This window comes from Saccostrea cucullata, unplaced genomic scaffold (genome assembly GCF_032062105.1).
Source record: "Saccostrea cucullata isolate Sc308-1 unplaced genomic scaffold, CSIRO_AGI_Scuc_v1 ctg5554, whole genome shotgun sequence".
Classification (NCBI taxonomy): domain Eukaryota; kingdom Metazoa; phylum Mollusca; class Bivalvia; order Ostreida; family Ostreidae; genus Saccostrea; species Saccostrea cuccullata.
In genome coordinates, this window is record NW_026929794.1 from 16,338 (window position 1) to 25,608 (window position 9,271).

The following is a 9,271-nucleotide window of genomic DNA, read 5'->3' on the forward strand; positions in this document are numbered from 1 at the left end:
TCACTGATGGGGTACGATTGACTATATGACACATAGCAAAGAATGGAGGCGTACAAGGCGAGGACAATCCCCCGGCTCTGAAAAAAGATATTTCTCAATTCGAAAAGTAGTTTTTTTTCTAAATTTTATGGTTTATATAATCTTTTACATATCAAATTCTGTATTTCATTGTTTTAATAATTTATGAAATAATTTATTTTTTATTCAGGTTTTTATGACATTTGAAAAAAAAAAAAAAAAAAAAATAAGAAAAAGCTTCATGTATGATTCGAACTCTCTTCATAGCTCAGATTTAGTCCAAGACCAACCGCTTTAACCACTACCGGTACGGTATGAAGTATATGCACTATTGACGTCTTTCAGTGTGATTTAAATGGACGGGTTTGTAACATTTCCATCATTTAAGCGTTCACGAAGAATGGAGACTTGACCCATTCATGTTCAAAATTCGTTTTTATAGCTCTATTAAACCCATTTTCCACTAAATATGCTTAACTGTCAGCTTTGAAATAAATATTATCAAATGATAAGTCGTTCAGAAAAAGAAAATGATAAAATATTTTGAAGATGACATTACTGAGAACATGATTTTAGAAAAATACAGCTTTTTTGTGGATTTTTAAAATTGAAAAACATTTTGACTCAGAGCGGGTGATTGTACACGCCTTATACGCCCTCTTTCAAAATACACATCATTTCGGGAGTAGTTCACACTGTTTAAAAAACGTTTGACAGAAAAAAAGCTTATTACTCAAAAGTAACCCTTTTAAAAAATTAGTGAAAACGACTGCGTATAAGAATATATGAACAATTATTAAAAATTTTAGTAATTGTAGTTATCCACGTTTATTTGAATTTCAAACAGATAATGAAACTTGAGTCTGTTGCTTAAAACCCTCAAAACAAAATTTACAATACGATCGATGTACTTGACAAAAAAGCAAAGGTCTGAGAAGAGCAGAGAATTGCAAGAGCACAAAGATAGATTTATAGGCAATTTTCTTAAATATTAGTGGTCTTATTGTTTAAATTCGTATTCAGGGATGCAGTTTAATTTCTGGAGGAATCTAGAAAGCAATATTTTGGCGAAAAAATCAAAAGGTTAATGAGAATAAGGAACCCACAACATAAGATTTTTTCCATGACAGCGTCAAAACCCGAAAGCCCTGAAGAGTAAAGGAGTCTTGGGGATAAACAAAAGTTAATATTCATTCACTTGAGAAAACGCCTTTAAGAAGGAAGAAACAAGTCCAGGAAATCATAGGATCTGCAATAATCCAGTATACAAAGGTTAATACCAGAAAATGAGTTCGAAAAACACTTTAAAATGAATCAGAAATTGGATAAAAATGTTACTAACATGTGTTTTAATAAAAAGATAATTTAAGGTTAAATCATTATTATAACTAAATTATTGAAAAGCGACTTTTGTTTCTTTCCGAGCACCGAAGACATTATTAAACGACCCTTGTATAAGGTAACCTACCAATGTACAATATCAGGTGTCCTCTGGTTCCCCTACTGATGTACAATATGAGGTGACCTCTAGTCCCCCTACTGATGTACAATAAACGGTGACCTTTGGTCCCCCTGCTGATGTGCAATATAAAGTGGCCTCTGATCCCCTTACTGATGTTCAATACAAGGTGACATCTGGCCCCCCTTCTGATGTCAATATGAGATGACCACTAGTCCTCCCACTAATGTATAATATAAGGTGACCTCTGGTCCCCTTACTGGTCCCCTACTGATGTACAATATAAGGTGACCTCTGGTCCTACTGATTCACAATATAAGGTGACCCCTGGTCACCTTGCTGATGTACAATATAAAGTGTCCTTTGATCTCCTTACTGATGTGCAATATAAGGTGACCTCTGGTCCCCTTTCTGATGTTTAATTAAAGGTGACCTCCAGTCCCCCTACTGATATACAAAAAAAGTGACCTCAGCCCCCCTAGTGATGTACAATATAAGGTGGCCCCTAGTTCCCCTACCAATTTACGATATATGGTGTCCTCTGGTCCTCCTACTGATGTACAATATGAGGTGACCTCTGGTCCCCCAACTGGTGTACAATATAAGGTGACCTCTGATCCTACTGATTCACAATATAAGGTGACCCCTGGTCCCCCTGCTGATGTACAATATAAAGTGTCCTTTGATCTCCTTACAGATGTGCAATATAAGGTGACCTCTGGTCCCCCTACTGATATACAATAAAAAGTGACCTCAGGCCCCCCTAGTGATGTACAAGATAAGATGACCCCTTGTTCCCCTACCAATGTACGATATATGCATGTGTCCTCTGGTCCTCCTACTGATCTACAATATAAGGTTACCCCTGGTCCCCTATTGATATACAATATAAGGTGATATCTTTTTCCCCTACTGATGTCCCCTACTGATGTACAATATAAGGTGCCCTCTGGTCCCTCTATTGATCTAAAGTGTAATATTAGGTCTCCTCTGGCCCCCCTACTGATGTACAATATAAAATGTCCTCTGGTCCTCCTACCGATGTATAATATAAGGTGCCCTCTGGTCCCCCTACTGATGTACAATATAAGGTGACCCCTAGTCCCCCTACCAATGTACGATATATGGTGTCCTCTGGCCCCCCTACTGATGTACAATGTAAGGTTACCTCTGGTCCCCCTATTGATATACAATATAAGGTAACCACTAGTCCCCATTCTGATGTCCCCTACTGATGTACAATATAAGGTGCCCTCTGGTCCCCCTACTGATGTTCAATATAAGGTGACCTCTGGTCCCCTACTGATGTACAATATAAGGTTAACTCTGGTCCCCCTACTGATGTACAATACAGGGTTACCTCTGGTCCCCCTATTGATGTAAAGTGGTGATAAAAGGTGACCTCTGGTTCCCCTACTGAAGTCCCCTACTGATGTTAAATAAAAAGTGTCCTCTGGGTCACCTACTGATGTCACCCTACTGATATACAATATAAGGTGACCCCTAGTCCCCCTACCAATGTACAATATATGGTGTATTCTGGCCCCCTACTGATGTACAATATAAGGTTACCTCTGGTCCCCCTATTGATATACAATATAAGGTGACCTCTAGTCCCCAAACTGATGTCTCCTACTGATGTACAATATAAGGTGCCCTCTGGTCCCCCTATTGATCTAAAGTGTAATATTAGGTGTCCTCTGGTCCCCCTACTGATGTACAATATAAGGTGACCCTTGTTCCCCTGCTGATGTACAATATAAGGTGACCTCTGGTCATCCTACTGATGTTAAATATAAGATGACCTCTGGTCCCCCTACTTATGTACTATATAAGGTGACCTCTGGTCCCCCTACTTATGTACAATATAAGCTGACCTCTATTCCTTCTGGTCTCTCTACTGATGTACAGTGCAATATTAGGTGACCACTAGTATATCGGTTGACCTCTGGTCCCCGTACGTATTCATGTACTATATAAGCTGTCCTCTGGTCACACTACTAATGTACAATATAAGGTTACCCTTGGTACAACTGCTGATGATCAATATAAAGTTACCTTTCATCCCCTTAATGATGTACAATATAAGGTGACCTCTAGTCCCCTTTCTGGTGTTTAATATAAGGTGTCCTCTGGTCCTGCTACAGATGTACAGTAATATTAGGTGACCACAAGTCCCCGTACAATATAAGGTGACCCCCGGCCATCCTTCTTAAGTGAAATATAAGGTACACCTTCTGATGTTAAATATAAGGTGACCTCTGGTCCCCCTACTGATGTACAATATAAGGTGACCTATGGTACTTCTGATGATGTACATATGTAACCTCTGGTCATCCTTCTGATGTTTAATCTAATGTGACCTCTGGTCCTCCCTACTAATGTACAATATAAAGTGACCTTTGGTCCCCCTACTGAAGTTCAATATAAGGTGAACTCTGTTCCTCCTACTGATATACAATATAAGGTGACCTCTGGTCCCCCTACTGATGTACAATATAAGGTGTCCTCTGGTCCCCTACAGATGTATAGTATAAGGTGTCCTCTGGTCCCCTTATTGATGTACAATATAAGGTGACCTCTGGTCCCTCTACTGATGGAACAGTACAATATAAGGTGACCACTAGTCCCCGTATTAATGTAAAATATCGGGTGACCTCTGGTCCCCTTACTGATGTACAAATTAAGGTGTCCTCTGGTCCCCCTACTGATGTACAATAAAAGGTGACCCCTTTTCCCTCACTGATGTACAATATAAGGTGTCCTCTGGTCCCCCTACTGATATGCAAGAGAGGACCTCAGTTCCTTCTGCTGATGTACAATATAAGATGACCTCTGGTCCTACTACTAATGTAAAATAAAAGGTGTCCTCTGGTCCAGCTACAGATGTACAGTGCAATATTAGGTGACCACTAGTCCCCGTACAATATAAAGTGACCTCTGGTCCTTCTGCTGATGTACAATATATGATGACTATGGTCCTACTACTGATGTACAATATAAGGTGACCTCTGGTCTCTCTACTGATGTATAGTACAATATTAGGTGACCACTAGTTCCCAGACTAATGTAAAATATCGGGTGACCTCTGGTCCCCGTACTGATGTACAATATAAGGTGTCATCTCGTCCCCCGACTTATGTACAATATAAGGTGTCCACTGGTCCCTCTACAGATGTATAGTATAAGGTGTCCTCCCCCCCCCCCCCCGAATGCACAATATAAGGTGCCCTCTGGTCTCCCTACTGATGTTCAATATAAGGTGTCCTCTGGTCCCTCTACTGATGAACAGTACAATATTAGGTTACCTGTAGTCCCCCTACTGATGTACAATATAGGGTGACCTCTGGTCCCCCAAATGATGTACGATATAAGGTATCCCCAGGTCCCCCCATTATGTGCAATAAAAGATTACCTTAGGACCCCTTTTGATTTAAAATGTAATGTGACCTATGATACCTCTGATGATGTACAATATATGGTGACCACTGGTCTCCCTAACGATGTTAAATATAAGGTGGCCTCTGGTACCCCTACTGATGTACAATGTAAGGTGATCTTTGGTCCCCTATTGATGTAAAATATGAGGTTACCTCTGGTCATCCTTTATACTTTCATGTTTCTGCTAATATATATATAAGAAAGTTCATCTATATAAAGTTATAAATATGATTATTTTGGAGTAAGACAAAGAAAATTGTCTATCATTTAAAATTCAATTAATATATAAGGTGACCTGAGGTCTCCGTATTGATATTGATGAATTTACTTTTGTGCCTTTAATACCTGAAGAGTTCCTAGAATGTTTTATTACTGTGCAAAATGACGAACTATTTTGTTTTTTGGAACTTTCCTTATAACAAGGTCCTATTTCAGCGATACGTTTTATCCTTTCAGGTGCCTGTGGATATCCTCATCAGAACAGTTGGAATAGATTGTAGCGAATAGCATAACCCTTAATCATATGCATGACGATGATAGGAAAAATATACATAAAAAAGTGAACGTAGGTGAAAGCTTGTCCACTTTTCTGAAGAGATTAGGTTTGTTTTATTGTTTATTGAAATAGTTTACTGCTCAAAAGATTTTTTTGGTAATGTCTAACCTGTTGAGATGAAGATGTAAAAAAAGAAAAGCCTAATTAGTGAATTAATATTGATAGTATGTCAAGAAATGCAAATGAATCATCAGCTTGAATTCTCAGTTTTTTCACTATTATTGACCTGAGTAGGTCAATGTATAGCGAATAATACATACTCTTTTCCATATCACATCCTAGCCCGAGACACCAATATCAGCCATAGGGACAGAGGCCCTAGGGCTGATATTGGTCGAAGGTCTGATACAGGATGTGATGTGGAAAAGGGTATGTTTCATTATGTCTATTACAAACTTGGTAATAAAATACAGAACACTTCAAGTTGAGAAGATCAAGAAAATAAGTAAATAATCATGCACAATAAAACTACTTACATACATGTACACGGTATTGTCTTACTGAACAGATTTAGCTGTCATTAGGTCAAAATTGCAAATAAAAACATGCTACTTATATCTGTTTATACAGGTAACTCTTGATGGCTTGAACTTCGATTTCTCGGAAGTTCTTGATCGCTTAAAGTGAGTCTCCGGTCCCGATTTTTTCCACTATATAACTAAGCAGATTTGCTCTTGATTCTCGAACTCCTGATCTCTCGAAACCCTTGATCCCTCGAAGTCAAAATGCAGTCCCGCTGTGCTGTGAATTTTACCCTTGATACTTCGAAGTGGCTGTGTGTATACCAAGTTATAATGTTCAAACTTTTGCCCTTACTGTATATCTGTGTGTCTGTCTGAGTGTCTGTTGTCAACTTAAACCTTCACCATAACTTTAGAACTATACGAGATTGTGGCTTCATAGATAGTATGCATACTCCACTAATGAAGTGCTTTCAAATGGCAACAAGGACAATGATTATGTGATCTTGACTGTGACCTGTATGCTAAAAAAAATTGCATTTTCGAACTTTGTTGCTGTGTTTCACAAGCGCATCTTGTTTTTAGCTATACTGGTCAGAGACCAGAAGAGCTTATGCGATAGTAATACGTCCGGCGTCCAGCCTTCTGTCTGTCTGTCCGTCTGTCTGCAAACACTACTCCTCCTTAAATTTTAGCCTGATCTAAATATAACTTTGCACACAAGTAGACTATACTAAGATACATAATTCTGTGCATCAGTTTTTGATAAGTACAAACCAGTAGAGCTACAGTCTCGACAGAGACTTCTGGTTATTTTTTCTTCCATCCCGGTTGTTGCTAATGCTATTACATAATTAGTTTAGATTAGAATGCAATAGTACCTGGACATAATTTATCATTTCAGAGAGAAGAAAACTGTGTGACTTTAAAAGAAAACCAGTGAGATAAAATAGAAAATGTATGATGATTCAGGATGTGGTCATTTGGTAAGTGGTAATTCATTCATGATTAGTATGTATATAATATGACAATTGCCTGAAAAAAAAAAAAGATTCTAAATTTTATTTAAATACTGAACTGTGATATATCAGCTGTGAGCTACAAGAAGTTTTATGTAAAAGCTAGGGCTGAAACAATTTGCCCCCTCCATGTTATGTGTGTATTGCTATGATTGACATACAATCAGTTCTCTAATACATACACTTCAATAAAACTTTGTCGTCTTGAACCTGAATTGAACAGGAAAAAACTCTGAGATCTCTCCAAAAATTTGAATGAAAAAAAAGGAAATGCTTATTAACTGATTTCTTGCTGGTCAGTATTTTGATTACTTAAAGGAAGCTCTAAAAACTGCACACTAAAGAGTTCTGCTTTAATATCAGGTAGTTTTATGAAGTTAGAGTGATCTGCCCATAGATAAGATTATGAAAAATGTTATTTTACAGTCAGTTAGATTATTTTTAATAGATTAAATTATTTTTAGCATTATTTAAAATAAAAAAAATAGGAAATTAATTATTTTCATAAATTTTTCCAATGTAAGTAAACAGCAATGATTTCTGCTTACAGATAGTCCATTGTCTTTGAAAATTTCTTGGGGAAATGAGGCACATACCATATGTTCTAAATGAATAAAAAAATGCTCATTTAATATGCACATATTTATATGAAAAATGATAGATTTTTTTCTCTCCAAGGAATAATTTTTGCAAGTCACTAAGTTTTTAGAGTTTCCTTTATTTTATAGATATTCAATGAAATTATTTGAAGTATTAAATTTTGGTAAATTTTATGATACTAAAAGGTTATATGGATGAAAAAACAGCATGAGTGTATGACAATAGGGCTTAAATTCTTAATGTCTCTTAATTTTTCAGTGACATTAAAACAGGAATTGTCATCACCAATAGACGAATTTCACATTCCTAAGAGTTTTTTCCAATTGTCGGCGTATCGCTCATTTTTCCCACTTTGTCCTTTGTAAGTTACTTGTTAATATTTTCAATCTTCAAAAATATTGGACAATTACGATCTGTATCTGTATTGCCAGAGTATGGGGGCAACATGAAAATCATAATGAATATGTTCATACAGATTTTTAAATATTTCTAAGATATTGTCCCTCAAAGTTGATACGGTTAAAGAGGGAAAAAAGCGTCTAAAGCCGGTTGACCCCAGATCGACCCTGCGAAGGGGAATAACTTTTGTAAATGTGAAAGTCCTTTATGGTATATCATATAGATCTAAAACTGACTGAATTTTGATCAGCCAATTCATGAACATGATGAATGGATGTAAATAATGTTGGTCAAGATATGTAAAAAAAAAAAATTAAATTACTTGTTTATAATATATATACATTTGTGGTATCTCTCCCATTGAAGTTTATAAACTTGTTATTTATTTCTTAAATAAACTGAGCGTACATGCAATACCGGTATAAAATTACTCATAAGATACATGTATACTTAAACCATGATAAAATCATATGTGTCCAATGCAGCATATAATAAATCATTAACATACAAGTACATGTGTATATATACTGTAATACATATATATTGCATTATTTTTAGGTCTTGTTCTGTGGATGCCCTAAGACAGTGTCTACCCATCACTCCATCTGAAATCACTTGTTCTGTGCATATTTCTCTCTCAAACTTAAACTACAGAGAGCCTGTGGATAGAGGATGAAGAGTGACCTTGAACTTATTTCCTAGGTCAAAGGTCAGTATCAAAATCTACTGTATATCTATATATGTATATGGTGTAATCTAGCTTTTGTGCAATGTGGTGGTGGGTCTGCAATGATCTTCAACCAATTTCTAGGTCGAATATCAAAATTTAAAAAAAAATCTCTCCCTAATATTTTTGTTATTATAAAGGGTATGTTTTCTCTCAAACTAATCGAACTTAAAGCAGGGTTCTTAGTATGAGATACATTTAGAAATATATTCTCAATGACATAATAAGGCTGAAAACATTATTTATATTATGTTATTTATTTTTCACTTATCATAAAGCATTAAATATTAAAGAGATACATTAAATGCTGAAATCATATGTATCATGGTCATGGAAAGTAATTATTGATATTGGTATATTAAAGGACATTGACTGATCTTTCAGATTTCTAAGTTATATTCAAGCATTATAATTCTGACATCATATAATAATTTTGTATGAATATTGCAGATCATAGGTGATGTGAAGAAAACCAGGAAACTGATGTTGAAAGAAGTACTTAATGACCCTTATGAATGGACTTAAATGTGAAAGACTGTTCCATTGTTTATCTAAGATATATGAATTTATTTAATATTTTGATATCATTGA

At 36.1% G+C, this 9,271-nt stretch overlaps 1 long non-coding RNA gene across 1 annotated transcript; it reads left to right on the top strand.

Moving 5' to 3' along the window:
• The first annotated feature begins 6,676 nt into the window (after positions 1 to 6,676).
• On the top strand, positions 6,677 to 9,271 carry LOC134282198 (uncharacterized). The gene is made up of 3 exons (XR_009995236.1): positions 6,677 to 6,921; positions 8,512 to 8,662; positions 9,131 to 9,271. It is a non-coding gene; the product is annotated as an uncharacterized LOC134282198 (long non-coding RNA).